Below are 14,808 nucleotides of genomic sequence, written 5' to 3'. Positions count from 1 at the left end.
CAACATTCAAATTGCTCCCCTGAAAAATAGGTAAAATGGTCATATCTGCTTCTGCCAAATAGCCACAGATATTATTTTATAACTTTCTTGATAATCTAAGTTGTTTGTTGTAAACTCAAAATGAGTTTATTGGCCTTTGTACTGACAGTGTTCTCGATACCATTCTTGGTCAAAGAAGAGACACAATTTTATTAAATATTATTTATATAAAAAAAAAAGATAATAATAATACATACTCTAGTAATACAATTGTAAACAATACAAGAAGTATATAATAGAAACTAGCGCTTTAATCCCACCAGGTGACACAATAAAAATAACCAACACGTTTGTTCACCGGGAGACACACGAGGTGACTCATAATCATGTAGCGAAGCGTGAAGCGTGCAGTGTGGCCATTGCGATAGAATAGTGTGCGTTCGTTCACTAGGATATGTCACCTAGCACGTAGCAACCAAGCAAGGCACCTGCCCATCTGGCCTTAGCCTAAGCTATTTTCAACTTTCAATTTGTAACCATTAGGTTGATAAAACCAACACGAATATCATTACTTATTTCTGATTGTTGATAAAATGGCCAAAATATTAATATATTATTTTGACAACCCTGTTTTACATTAAGCCGGCCGGCGAACAGCGTTTAAATTATTGCAATGAATTGCTCTACCGACAATAATTATTGTTTTTAAAATAAAATCTTCGATGACAATGCGCGGCGACGCTTTCATATTCAAGAGTTTCGTTAGTAAATACACATCAGACGCAAATTCATGAAAATCTAATAAATATAATATTATATTTTTAACAACTCAATTCACATGATTGTGCTGGAATCGATTTATGCATAATAATTATATGGTAGGTAGGTACCTGTAACGTTTATTCGGCATTCGGATTATCCAGCCATAATGTAGTAAAATAAAAGAAATATGAAAGTATGTAATAGCGAGTTCAATATATAGAGACTACTAGGGATATCCAGCGGCAAGATGCGAAAATTTATCGTTTATTTGACAGTTAAGCGCCCATAGACATCAAAAAGTGGCCATAGAGGAAAATATTTATGTTTATATATAAGGAATACTTGTTTCAAATAGACATGCATGTACAAACACCGTTATTTGAATGGAGCATTATGGAACACAAAGCGATTTCTGTATACAGTTTCTCAAGCACCTACCTCCATGAACGCTCGACTAGTTAGTAAATGGTTGTAAACGGAAAACAGCGCAAGTTTGGAGGGTAATAAACGATTCGGTTTGGCTTATTTCCATGGATACCCCTACCTCCATGAACGCTCGACTAGTTAGTAAATGGTTGTAAACGGAAACAGCGCAAGTTTGGAGGGTAATAAACGATTCGGTTTGGCTTATTTCCATGGATACCCTATTAAAGAGGTGATACGAAAATGGGAGGAAGTGAAACAGGAAAGGGATACAAACACCCAATAATTGCGGAAAGAGTTGAAAAACTATTACAATGCAGTTGTATTGATATAATACTGGCTTTTATGACCTCGATTCACTCTGTCAAAAGTCTGACCAACGCATGTATTTGATGAACATAAAGAATGCGCCAAACACATTTTAAATTTTTAAAAATTCTCATCGAAGAATTGAAAATATTTTCTTTTCAAGCAGTGAGGTCTAAAAATTAACGATAACAATGCTGCTAAAAGATTTATTAGCATAATTTCGAAGCATGTTGGAAGCAAATGAATAAATATAAGTCCAAGGCAGTGGCTCTCGACCAGTGTGCCACGGCACACTAGTGCTATGAAGTTTTTTTAAATTTCGACTTATAATAAAGTATGCTTATTCATAACAGTGTTGAAGAGTGAGAGCAATGAAAAAGTGGGAGCTGTTAAAACCCGCGCATGCGCCTTGCGCCACCCACATCACTCAAGTTCGTGATATCCCATGATTAGAGTATAGATGTAGATACTATAGATGTATGCGCATGTGTTTGTTGTGTAGAACTGTGTGTTGACAATGTTGGTAATATTTGTAGTTACATTCATTCACCATTATAAAACATTATTACAAGTAGCTGCCCTAAAAATGAATACAAACAGGGTCGCAACCAATACCCGTCGTGTTAGTATGAATTTATTATATAAGCAAGAATTAACTGAATTCTTTGTCAGTATGCATTTCCCATTGGTGAGTGCGCACAGTAGCTGAAGATGCTGAAAGGCGAAACCCTGGTCACAAAAAATGATTCAAATGGAATAGTACAAAACTCAAATCAATTAGAAAAATATATTATTATATTTATTTATAAACCGTATCTATAAAGAATTCACTTTGTTTATAACGTTTTAAATTTATAATACAAAAATAATGATCAAAACATTGGATAATCGAGGTTCCATTGTAATTACTAATAAAACTAAGTTTTAACCATTTTTTGCTTTTTTTTTTGACCATATCCGATCCTAATAGGATCATATGGGCCTCTACAGAGTAGAGTAAAAAAAGTAGAGTAGAGAATCCAACGCTTATGCCGCGCGGCCACCGTGGGCTTAGGTACATAATATTTAGATTTTGTAATTCGTAATTTTTATTTTTTATTTTGATATTGACGATTTCGAATATCTATGCTGCCTTCTATGACTAGTAGGTATCAATATCCTGATTCTTCCAATAAGGTTAATTGAAATTAGTGTACACTTCATATTGAGAATCCGGTGATTTGGTTTTCCTTACTGATTATTGTGGTTTAAAAAAAATGGCACACTTCCTGTTCGCTCACTATGCACACGTACCATACATTGGGTCAATGTCGCTACAAACTACAAATTACAAACTTGGTGACAATGAAGACATTTTCTGCTGACTTGCTTCTCTCTTCTGGCAAGAAGCGACAATGAAGACATAAGCTGTCAACTTCTCCTTCCTGGTGAGTCGCTCTATGTGGATCTCGATGGACATTCTGCGCTGTCGCACTCTGAAAGCAATGAGAAAGTAAGCTATTTTACACTCAAATTTTAAGTTTTTGTCATCAATAAAAATCGTCATATCTAACAATAATTTGTTATTTTATTATGATTACGTATCCCATGGGCCAGCCATGGGGGGGGCTGACAGGGCTCTAGCCCCAGGCTCAGGGGGGCCCAGCGTGACAGTTTAGCCAAATAAGGGAGATAAACACATCACAAATTTTCTTTACTAGTAATGAAAAGAGCATGCGGCGCTATTTTCCTCCAATAATATTAACATTTAAAAATACGTGGTTGTGCGATGAAATTTTTAATTGTGTGTGATACTTGACAATTGGATATATTACCTACATATTACAAAAAAATCGCTACAAATGCACTGATTCGGAAAACGCTACCGTTACATTAGCGATAGGTAGGGGGGGGGCAAATATTCTAGTCCAAGGTCAGGCTTCATGATGTGGGGGCCATGATCTACACGCAATTGATTTTTTTTTTACTTCCTATTCAATATTTTTATTGTTTGGATAAATCAAATTGCATGGCCCTCAGTCCCCGGCAGGCCATAAATGGTCAGAGGTTGGTATGCAATCAATGTTTAAAAGTGGAATATACAAAATGGCCATTATAGAAATGAATAAGTTAGTAAAATTAGATATTATGTTTATACATTTTTGGGTTTTCACCGCGTGTTCTACTTCCTTCTGTCCTTGACATTTTGGGCTCGTTGCAGAAGCCATTCTCTTGAGAATGAAGGAAATTACACACAGTGAAAGCCCAAAAATCTATAAATACGATACCAAACAACCTAAAAAAAATTGACGCTATTCCCGCAGCGACCGTTGGTGCAAAGGCAGGGCGTTTGGCTGCTAACCGAAAGGTCGGAGGTTTGAACTCATTTGTTTTTTCATGTGAAAAAAAATATCTAAAATTATGCCATAAATAAAGCATACACAATTTTAGATATTTTATAGATAGAAAAATATTTTTTATCATCAAGTATTGTTTAGTCTAAGCAGGTCTTGATGAATTATATCATTAACATATTAATAATAAAATGTCAAATCTTAATTTGCATATTACAAAAGCGGTCACCCATCCGCCCGCAATGTCGCTAAACTTCGGTGATCGGACGAGAACCGTCAGCCGCTCAGCTGGTGAAATTCTGCGTTACATTTGAATTTTGTGCACAGAATTTTATTTTAATGCCAATGTCACGGCGAGCGGTAAAACATATAGATGTTAAAAACATAAATGCCATGAAAAGGTTTTCAAACAAACTTATGACATCTTGAAATATAGGTATTGTATGAATTAACAGTGTATAATTAATATTAGATAAAATGCTGTTGTTATAATGAAATCCTTTTGCATTGTTATGCAGCAAAAGTTCTTGAGATGATCATGCACAACATGATTTCTCCAAAAATTGAGTCATTTATAATAAATGAACAGCATGGATTTAGAGCAGGCCGATCAACGGAAACTAACCTGATGGTATTTACCAATTATGTGTCATCGGCCCTGGATAGAGGTCACCAGGTTGACTGTTCTTACAATGACTTCTCGAAAGCATTTGACAAAGTCGATCATGATGTCCTGATGGAAAAACTCCAACTTATTGGATTGTCTGATCGATTTTTGAAGCTATTCGGGAGTTATTTTAGGAACCGTCAACAATACGTATCGTACGGCCTTTATCAGTCACAGACCTTTAACACATTTTCTGGTGTCCCTCAGGGCTCAAACTTAGGGCCGTTGCTGTTCACGATTTTTATAAATGACATAGCATTGGTAATAAAAAATGCTATGTTTTTGTTGTTCGCTGATGACTTGAAACTCTTTCTGGAAGTTGTCACCTTGGACGATTGTCGTCAGCTCCAACTTGATATAGATAATATATTAGATTGGGGCAGGCGTAACAAACTAGAATTCAATATTGATAAATGCAATCTTTTGTCGTTTACCAGAGCCTCAAAAGTGTTGTTTTTCCAATACTCGATGCATGGCAGAGTTCTGTCACGAATATCATCTGTAAGGGATCTTGGCATTACGTTTGAGAGTAAACTGACATTTATTAGCCATATAGTTACCATTTGTAACAAGGCGCTTAAAATGTTGGGCTTCGTCATGCGTACTTCCCGGGTCTTTTCGGATGTTACGGTATTAAAACTTTTATTTAATTCTTTAGTTCGAAGCAGACTTGAGAGTGGGTCTATTGTTTGGGCACCGCATCAGTTGAAGTATGGCCTTATGGTGGAGAGGGTTCAGAAGAAATTCTTGAGACTCCTTTATTTGAGGTTGTACGGATACTATCCGTGGCTTTATCCAACTGACTTTCTCTTAGGCATGCTTACATACTGCAGTTTGCAATTTAGAAGAAATCTTTATTTAGCTATGTATTTTTTTCGACTTATACGAGGTATAAATGAGAACTCTGCCATTCTGGGCAGTGTTGACCTGTGTGTCCCTGATAACTATCTTAGAAATAGAGAACATCAGTTGTTTATTCTCCCAAGGTGCAGAACCAACCTGCCACTGGTAATGTCAATTGGGAGGGCGATAACTATGTTCAACGAAATTGCTTCGGGTGTTGATATATTCCACCTACGTGAGGATGAGTATAGGTGGACGTTATTTTATAAATTTTTAAAATAGGGTCTGCTTAACTCATCCGGTGTATTTCCATGTACCTATATAATTAATATTTTTGTATGTACATATTTCTACTGTTTAATAACATATTATCTATCTCTTTTTTATGTCATGTTGTGAACGTCTTAAACTTATAATTTGTAATGTCCACAATATGTAAAAATAAATAAATTGAAAATTGAAATTGAATTCAGGTACTCGCATACTTTAGTAGAGTTTAGATCTGCTCTCATTGCAGCCATTTTAGATACAGTTTAGAAGATAAAGATCCGATGGTAGCCAAAGCACATTACATACAGTTTAGGAGAAAAAAACTTACAAAAGTTCTGAGGGGATATCTTCATTCCGTCACAAAAACTGTACTCGGTGATTGCCAAAGTAGTCCTCGCGTATGCTGACAAAAGTCTTGACGTACTTTCTCAAATCTACAGATGTCACTTTGAAATTCTCTTATCATTCCGGTGATGAATCAATGCTGTCTGGATCGGGGTCACCTGAGTCTGTAGAATCTTAAAGGTGCCCATGGTCCACACCTCAAAAGAGCTGATGTCTGATGATCTGAGCATGCTATGAACAAAAATGTGTAAATACAGGATTTAAATAATAACATCAATGGTAGCTAATAATGCTAAAATTTGATACGACAACAAGCAATGGCTGATTGTTTTAAAGTTGTTAATCCTAGTCGAAACAGTCCAAACCTGAATCTTAAAAAAATGCGTAATTCTCACAAATTGAGTACAAAATATACCAAAAATGATTTAACTTGCTATCTGAGCAAATTACATGTTTCGACCATTTTACACCTAAGCTTTAATCTCTATGGAAAATAAATTATTGCACACTACCACAAAATGCTATTCTGAATAACACTGGATGTCACTGATGCTTATTAATAGGCTTAGGATTTTTAGGTGCTAAAATATGTAGATATAATTGTAAAATCTATCTCTATATATATAAAAATCTCGTGTCACGATGTTTGTGGTCGAACTCCTCCGAAATGGCTCGACCGATTTTTATGATTTTTTTTATGTATGAGAATAGGTCAACAAGTATATTTCATACCGCTAGGTGATTAGGGTTTCTCTATCCAGAAAATTTTTCTTTTATTTTTTTGACAATTTTTTTTTTGTATTTTTTTTATTATTTGGCATAAAAAAATACCTACAACCCCAAATTTTCACCTTCCTACCCCCACCCTCCCATTTTTTAATCGCGATTTTATTATTTTTGTATGAACATAATATTTAACCGTCGTTCGTATTTCAAACAGAACGAAATTATTTATGTTGTTGAATGGCAAATGGCGCTACGTCCGAGAAGAATTCAAGAGAAGCGTCGCGTCATTTTGACATTTCATTTGGCATATCACAACGCAGTGCGTGCAAAATTTTGTACGATTTATTTAAATTTATCTATTTTTATGTGCGTGTATTACAGTGCACAATGCCAGCAAGATGCAAGGGGGGCCATTTGAGCCGTCGAACGAATAAAGCAACAAACATGCGAAATGGTAGAGCAGAAAGAACAGACGAACAAATACAACAAGATAACAAAAACGTGCGTGTAAGCATGTCGCAATTGCGTGCATCTCAATCACAAGAGGCACGAGCTGAACGAAATCAACAACGACAATTGGAACGGAGCCAAGCGCGCCGGTTCGTAGTTAACACACGCAGAGCAAATGACCGACAACACCAACAAGTACATCGAGCATTTACATCCGCATCCGAAAGTGCTGATTGGTGCTATGGACAAAGAATGTCGCCATTGTCATGCGCTCAAATTCAAACATGAGTCAGCCGGGATGTGTTGCGCATCAGGAAAAGTGCAACTACCAGAAATTGAGATACCACCATAACCATTGTACAGCTTACTCATCGGCACGGTTCCAGATTCAAACCTGTTCCTGAAGTCCATTCGCACATTCAATTCATGCTTCCAAATGACTTCGTTCGGAGAAACAGAAATAGTTCACAATACTGCGGCAAATGGTTAACAATTCCATTCTACGTTCAAAATCAAAGGCCAATTATACCACAAAGTAGGCTCATTGCTGCCAATGCCAAACGAACCACAAATTTTTTTACAAATCTACTTCATGGGCGGTGAGGACATCAATCGTGTGGATGCACGTTGCGGCTACAATAACCTCAATTCGCCTAATGCCAGACGCATCGTCGGCGAACTGGACGCTCACACAATGAATTATTGAAATTCTTCAAAGCACACATGCACGAATTACAAAGTGACAATCACGCTATTGTCATCAATCCTGATAAAACACTAGCTGGAGAGCACGTGCATTGATTCAATGCGCCTGTTGTTGACGACATTGCTGGAATCATGGTTGGCGACCGCACATCGACGCGAGAAATCGTGATTCGAAGAAGAAACAATAATCTGGAGTTCATCGCTGACACACACCGTTCATACGACGCTCTCCAATATCCGCTAATTTTCTGGAAGGGACAAAACGGATATTGCATAAACATTAAACAACAAGATCCTGTCACAGGTAATTCATTCATTATGAACATCATTACTCATTTTGAATTGAGAAAATGAATGGTTGGTGTTTTTTTGTTTTTATTGGCGGTCATCGTCTACAGCGGTCCATTCCTCTTTCTGTCATAGATCCCATCCCCACACACTTACGATACATTCGTTATTTTTTATTTAACAACCAAAATATTCACTAGAAATAATTTATATGGCAGAACAATGTTTGCCGGGTCAGCTAGTATGTTATTAAAATTTCATAATTATGTGCCAAAAAACCAAAATAGGTGCTAAAAATTTAATAAGCATAACAATAAACCATATTTATTTCAACAGTTTAATTTATTATTCATTCACAAATAGAAAATGCATTATTACAATAAAATAATGCCTCAAATTTTCGAAAGTGTTTGATCCTAGCAAATTTTTATACATGGAAAAACTTCTTTCCCCTTGATTGCGTATGTAATGAAACTATTTCAGAAGTAGAAAAAATTGAAACATCTGAGGCATCTGATGAGATTTTCCAAAACAGCTTTAATATTCTGCAACGTTTAAGGTCCAGTATTTTTATTTAAAACACTATTCCATTTTGTACTTATTTTTATTCTAATTAGTCCAGGAACATTTTCTTATTATAGCAGCAGTAATGTTTAAAATATTAATTTGCCCCACTACTTAATGACTTTGTAGATGATTCTAACATTTCAATTGTGTTTGTGTTTACTAGTGTTATCGTATTAATTAATTTTTGGTTTATGTGAAAATATATGCTTAAACCTAAAATATGTAATTATCAAAAAAATATTTGAAAATAGGTGCTAACAAATAGGGTTTAAATGTTTCAAAATTGTCTGAAACAGATAGATATTTTGTTGTGGGGCTACCCAAAAAAAATATTTATACCTAAGAATCCTTAAGCCTACTTATTAAACTAATCATTAATAGTTATTACCACGTTTTTCTTAGCTCGTATTCTTGTTGGTCCAGTGGTTGTTTATCCAGTACAAATCTTGCAATCGATTTTTAACTAACTTCCCGACTAGCAAGACATTTGAAACTTTTAGAATATATCAGAACACGATGCCAATGCATTCTTTTAATACTTTTAGCCACCTTTAAGTACAATTGAATTCATTGTCAGTTAATTCTGTTTTGTGTGAAAAGTTATTTCGGAAGAAATCCGTAATCCAATCCACTATTATTGGTTGCTAAGAGGGTGGTCCTAGCAAGTAAATTATTAATATATACGTGTGTTACTATGGAAATCAAAATGACATTTCACTATTCTATATTGTTTGTTTGTTGCAAAATAGCAAAATAATGATTTCTTGACAATTGCCTTATTTGTCCTAAATTATTAATACATAGAATTGTCTAGTTTTTATGATTCAACAGATAATTTAAGAACGTAAAATTTAAAATGCTAACACCGGCCGTCGTCATTAACTGTCACGTTAGTTTTTTAGGGTATACAACTAATATCGCACACTGAGATCTTATATTATTTATATTATACTTACTACGTCTCTCGCTTCACGTTATTACAATTTGCTATGATTGAAGTACCAACATTATACGGAACTTTAAACATCGACAATATAGACAACTTTTAAGCGCAATGAAATAAGGAATGGGGAATATTCACACAACCGGCGAATTCAATTAATTCCATTTTTCAAAATCGTGGTATTTATGATGTACTATACTTTTTTAATAGTATGCGAACCAAAATGTACTACAATTATAGTTCAGTTGGCAACACTGCGCTCGCTGACCAGTAAAAAGACCCTCGCTTTATTTTTGGACATTACATTTTTTAATTATTGGTCCAGAACCTACATAATTAATAATGATATAGGTAGGTATTGTCGAACATTGGGTTTGCAAGCGATGAAAATTTATCTCGAAATCTTCAGTATTCACATAAGAAATTGATAAGAGTGGAAGGAGCTTGGTGGTCAACGGATGGTCAGCCCCAAGTGGACATATTGACGCCGGTAGATGTGTTCATAGCAAAAGTTGGGAAATGCCAAACTGCCAGGAAGTCCCATCTGCTGGCCTCCCCGCGGCGACCTCCGGGCAATGTAGCGTAAGCTGTAACTAACAGTAAGGGGCGAAGGGCGAGTGACCGGGGCGCCATAAAACTGGCCTTCTGGCTAAGGGAAGGAAATCCCCGACAGAAAAAACCGGTCGAGCCGACCTTCAGGGTCCTCGTGGCTCAGGCCTCGGGAGCGCTGGGCTAATCACCTTGCCTCCTTAAATGAAACAGATTAACACAACACCTTCACAGCAGCCTCGGACGACAACCGACTCTGTAAAACGACGACCTTCCATGGAAATGGACAATGAAACAGGTAGAGTAATCCTCTCTAACAACTCGAGTATGCGCATTGGGACATATAATGTTCGCACCCTACATACCTCTGGAAAGGAGCCGGGAGAAAGTTGATTGAGGGTTACTCTATTGTCTACTCAGGTCAGGAGCAATATCATCGCCAGGGAGTAACAGTATTGATGTCAAAGAGAGCAGCCCGTTGCCTCGTGAAATGGGAACCAATCTCAGAGACTGATGCGTGCCTCCTTCAAGACGCCTGATAGCTTCTCAGTGCTACGCACCCACTGAGGATGCCGACGCGCAGATAAAGGATGCCGTCTACGATTCTCTCCACGTGGCAGTCTCCGCCATCCCCCGAAGAGACCGCGTGATTGTAATGGGGGATTATAATGCGAGAGTAGGAGCAGACCCGGTGCTTGGCCCCACAGTGATGGGACGACACGGCCTCGGTGACCCCAACGATAATGGTGAGCAGCTCGTATAATTTTCCACTCTGAACGAGCTCGCCATCGGAGGCACTGTTTTTCCCCACAAAGACATTCACAAATATACGTGGACGTCTCCTAATGGACGCACTAGGACGCAGATAGACCACTTCTTGTACTGCTTGAAGCACCGAAAGGAACTTCTCGAAGTGCATACTTACAGAGGCGCCGATATCCATAGCGATCATGAGTTACTCATTGGAAACATCCAAGTAAAACTCAATCACCATGCGAGGCCTCCAAAGCGCGAACAAATTGACGTTGAGAAGCTCCGACGCCGCAGAATTCGGATCGACTTTGAAACTGCTGTACAAGATAGTGTAGATCGTATCTACGAGCTGCACACATCTGAATCCGACCTCATTGAGGCGGACTGGAGCCTCATAAAGAGTGCGATTGTGTCGTCGGCCCGTACCGTCCTTGGTACCAGAGGGAGTGAGCAGCCAAAGTGGATGTCTGACGAAACGTGGGTTGAAATTGGAAAACGAGCCAGGCTGAAAGCCCTGAGAGACGAGGAGACAGACCCCGACCGAACTGAGGACGGCCGGACTGACTATCAGACCCAAGACAGGGTAGTCAAACGATCTGTGCGGTTTGACAAGCGCAATTTTATGAATCGGCAAATTGAAACGGCAGAGGAGGTAGCAAGCAGAAATGACACCAGGAAACTCTTCCAAATCACCCGTGAAGTCTGCGGCAGGCAACCACCGACTCCCGGAGCCATTCGTGGTCCCAGTGGAGCAATAGAGTATGACGCAAAATGCGTCAAGAAGATTTGGAAGACTCATTTCTGCGGAGTACTGAATCGCCCACCCCCTTTAGATCCCTTTGACATATCTGCGGAAGCTTTACTTTTGGACATTCCCCGAGCGGCCGATATTTCCGATTGCCCGCCCACGCACACTGAGATAAAATCGGCTGTGAAAAGGCTCAAGAACGGAAAGGCACCGGGGGGAGACGGGATTCATCCTGAATTCCTCAAGTACAGCCTGAGCGCAATCCTGCACCCTATGTTTCATCTGATGACAAAGGAAGAAGAGCGCTGTCCAAGGGACTGGGTGAACGGTGAAATCATCACACTTCATAAAAAAGGTGACCCTCTTAAGCTGCGACAATTACCGAGGCATTACGCTACTCAGTGTTCCGGGAAAGATTTTGGCAAACATCCTCTTGATGAGAATAAGGGACCCAGTAATGCACGTCCTCAGGAAAAACCAAGCCGGGTTTCTACCTGGTCGAGCGTGTGCAGACCAAATCCACAACCTTCGATGTCTTCTCCAGCAGAGCCATGAGCTGAACAGTCCGATGGCTTGCTGCTTTGTGGATTATGAGAAGGCTTTCGACAGTTCGCACCGCCCCTCCCTCTGGATGATACTGGGAGCATACGTGATCCCTCCCAAGATCATAGCTTAATCAAAAGCCTGCACGAGAATAGCGAATGCTGTGTCAGAATTGGATACACTGTCACGGAATGGTTTGGGGTTACGACCGAAGTCAGACAGGGTTGTGTCCTTACACCGTTTCTCTTCATCATTCTCTTTACTTCATACTACGGAAGTCAATACCACCCGAGGCATACCTGTTACCCCCACGGTGAAGCTATGCGACTTGGAATACACCGATGACGCTGTCCTATTCAACAACTCAATCGAGGGCATTCAAGAGACAATCGACAGGTTGCATAACAACTCCTCTCGTGTTGGTTTAAAAATCTTGTGTCCTGACCAGATTTACATCTGATTAGCGAGGGACAAAACATCGAGAGCGTTGACAGCTTCAAGTACCTGGGGGTACACATCACGGGAGATGGCATTTTGCAGAAAGAGCTCGCTATCCGAATGCGAATGGCTGGAGCACCATTCAACTCGATGCGGAATGTCTGGGACTCACGATTGTACTCGGTCAAAACCAAATGCTGCCTGTTCGACGCTTGCATTCTGACGGTGCTGCTTTACAGTAGCGAATCATGGCACCTTACGAAGGCTCAGAGCAACCGGTAACTGAGCTTCGAAAATAGATGTTTGCGACGTGCGAGTGTGCGGTGGGTATGACTTTGGGAGCAACGAGGAGATAAGAGAACGCACCAAGCCGCCTCTCATCACGCTGAAAGTGAAGAGGCGACGTTGGACTTGGCTCGGCCACGTGCTGCAGATGCCAGAAGAGAACTTCAACCTGGCTTGCCTGTTCTTCAAGCCGACCGGATTACGGCGTCCTGAAAGGCTACTAAATACAATCTACTAACCTACTACCTACCTACCTACTACCTGGAACGAAGCAAGAAGACTGGCGAGCGACAGGGATTCTTGGAGGCGCCGCGTGGTGTCCATATGCTCCAGTTAAGGGGCGTATATGGCAAAAGAAGAAGAAGGAAGAAGCTAGGGAGCAGACATATTATATTAAAACAGGTATTATATATTTTTCAAAACTAACCTTGCATGAACATTTTTGTACGATGGCTGGTTATCTCCATCAACGAGTTCACAAATAACGCTTGTTTTCTCCAAGGCATCAGTCACCATCACAATTGTTGGATTCCAAGGCATCGTCAACAATAATTGCAGTATTGGTATGATTATCGCCATATTTGTCACCAGCAATGAACTGTTTAATAATTATTGCCACCTCGTTGCAAATAAGAGTTTTATTTCCAAAATCGATGGCGACTTTTAAAAGAGCTTGCTGTAGAGTCGGCCGTCTTGCACAACGGTCTTTTGTTAGAATGGCCGTGAAAACCATCTGCAATCTACTATCAAGGGATGTCATTGCGTTAATGTTAATCACTATTCAATGCCCATTACTATATTGATATATATTTAAACTTAAACCATAACCGTAACTGTTTTTTTTAACAATAAAAACGATCCACTATACGCCGGTTGGTTTGTTGCGGAGTATGCGCTATGGCCGCCAGCACCATGTGGTTTGTTTGTTTGTTTGTTAAAATGACGGATATGGGTTGACCATAGATATGACTCTAGTGTTGGCAGTGTTGCCAAGTCAAAATTTGAAATTTCAGTAGAATGTGAAAAAAAAATCAGTAGATTTCATTATTGTCATTGGCCGCAGGATACCTACTCACTTTTTCACAGTCGGCTCGTTTTTTTAGGACAAAAATTTTGCTGCGGGCCGCAGGATGCTCAATTTTTCAAAGACGGCTCGTTTTTTTCCGGTGAGCCGGCCAAAGTCAAAGGGGAATATATATTCTTACAATTGAATAGACTGTTTTCACAAAGCGCTGACAACATTTAAAAAGATGTTCGTCACATCGGAAATGGATGATATTCACAAATCAACTACAACAATCAAATAAAATGATCGATTTGCACTAAGGAAAAAGTAGTCTTTGCGTATCAATATACTATTGTAACCCAATTAATAGTAAAAGAATATAAACACTATGAAAATTAGGTTTAATGATTTTAAACAATATTTTGGCAAAACATAAGTATGTATTAGGTACCTACTTTCAGATTCAAATAATACTATAAATACCTATTTAAAAAGTGACGTTAATTAAAACTTAGGTAATTGTGCCGCAGATGCCGTCATGAGCTTTTATGATTTTTTTTTACGAAAACAGTTTATTCCATGTAGACAATTATAATAAATACCTTTTTCTGTCGGCGCATAGGCTTTTCGATCTAATAATTAATTGTTAACTTCATTATCACAAACTAAGATTATATTAGGTTGGGGTAGGTTAGGTTAGGTTACGTTAGGTTGGGTTAGGTCAGGTCAGGTTAGGTTAGGTTAAGTTATATTAGGTTAGGTTACGTTAGAATAGGTTAGGTTAAATTAGGTTTAGTTCAAAAAAGATACTTATACAATCTCATGACGGCATCTGCGCCACATTTACCAAAATTTATATCGATGAACCGAAAAAGA

General features: G+C 38.7%; 1 long non-coding RNA gene across 1 annotated transcript; it reads right to left on the bottom strand.

Moving 5' to 3' along the window:
• Positions 1-2,422: 2,422 nt before the first annotated feature.
• LOC147079505 (uncharacterized) lies at positions 2,423-13,842 on the bottom strand. Its single transcript, XR_015069865.1, has 3 exons — positions 13,354-13,842; positions 5,915-6,162; positions 2,423-2,948 (listed from the first exon to the last, which is right to left on the bottom strand). It is a non-coding gene; the product is annotated as an uncharacterized LOC147079505 (long non-coding RNA).
• Positions 13,843-14,808: the final 966 nt, after the last annotated feature.

This window comes from Rhyacophila brunnea, unplaced genomic scaffold, assembly GCF_057557595.1.
Source record: "Rhyacophila brunnea isolate RB1 unplaced genomic scaffold, BYU_Rbru_1.0 scaffold_1, whole genome shotgun sequence".
NCBI classification, from domain to species: Eukaryota; Metazoa; Arthropoda; class Insecta; order Trichoptera; family Rhyacophilidae; genus Rhyacophila; species Rhyacophila brunnea.
This window is presented reverse-complemented; position numbering and strand designations above follow the sequence as displayed.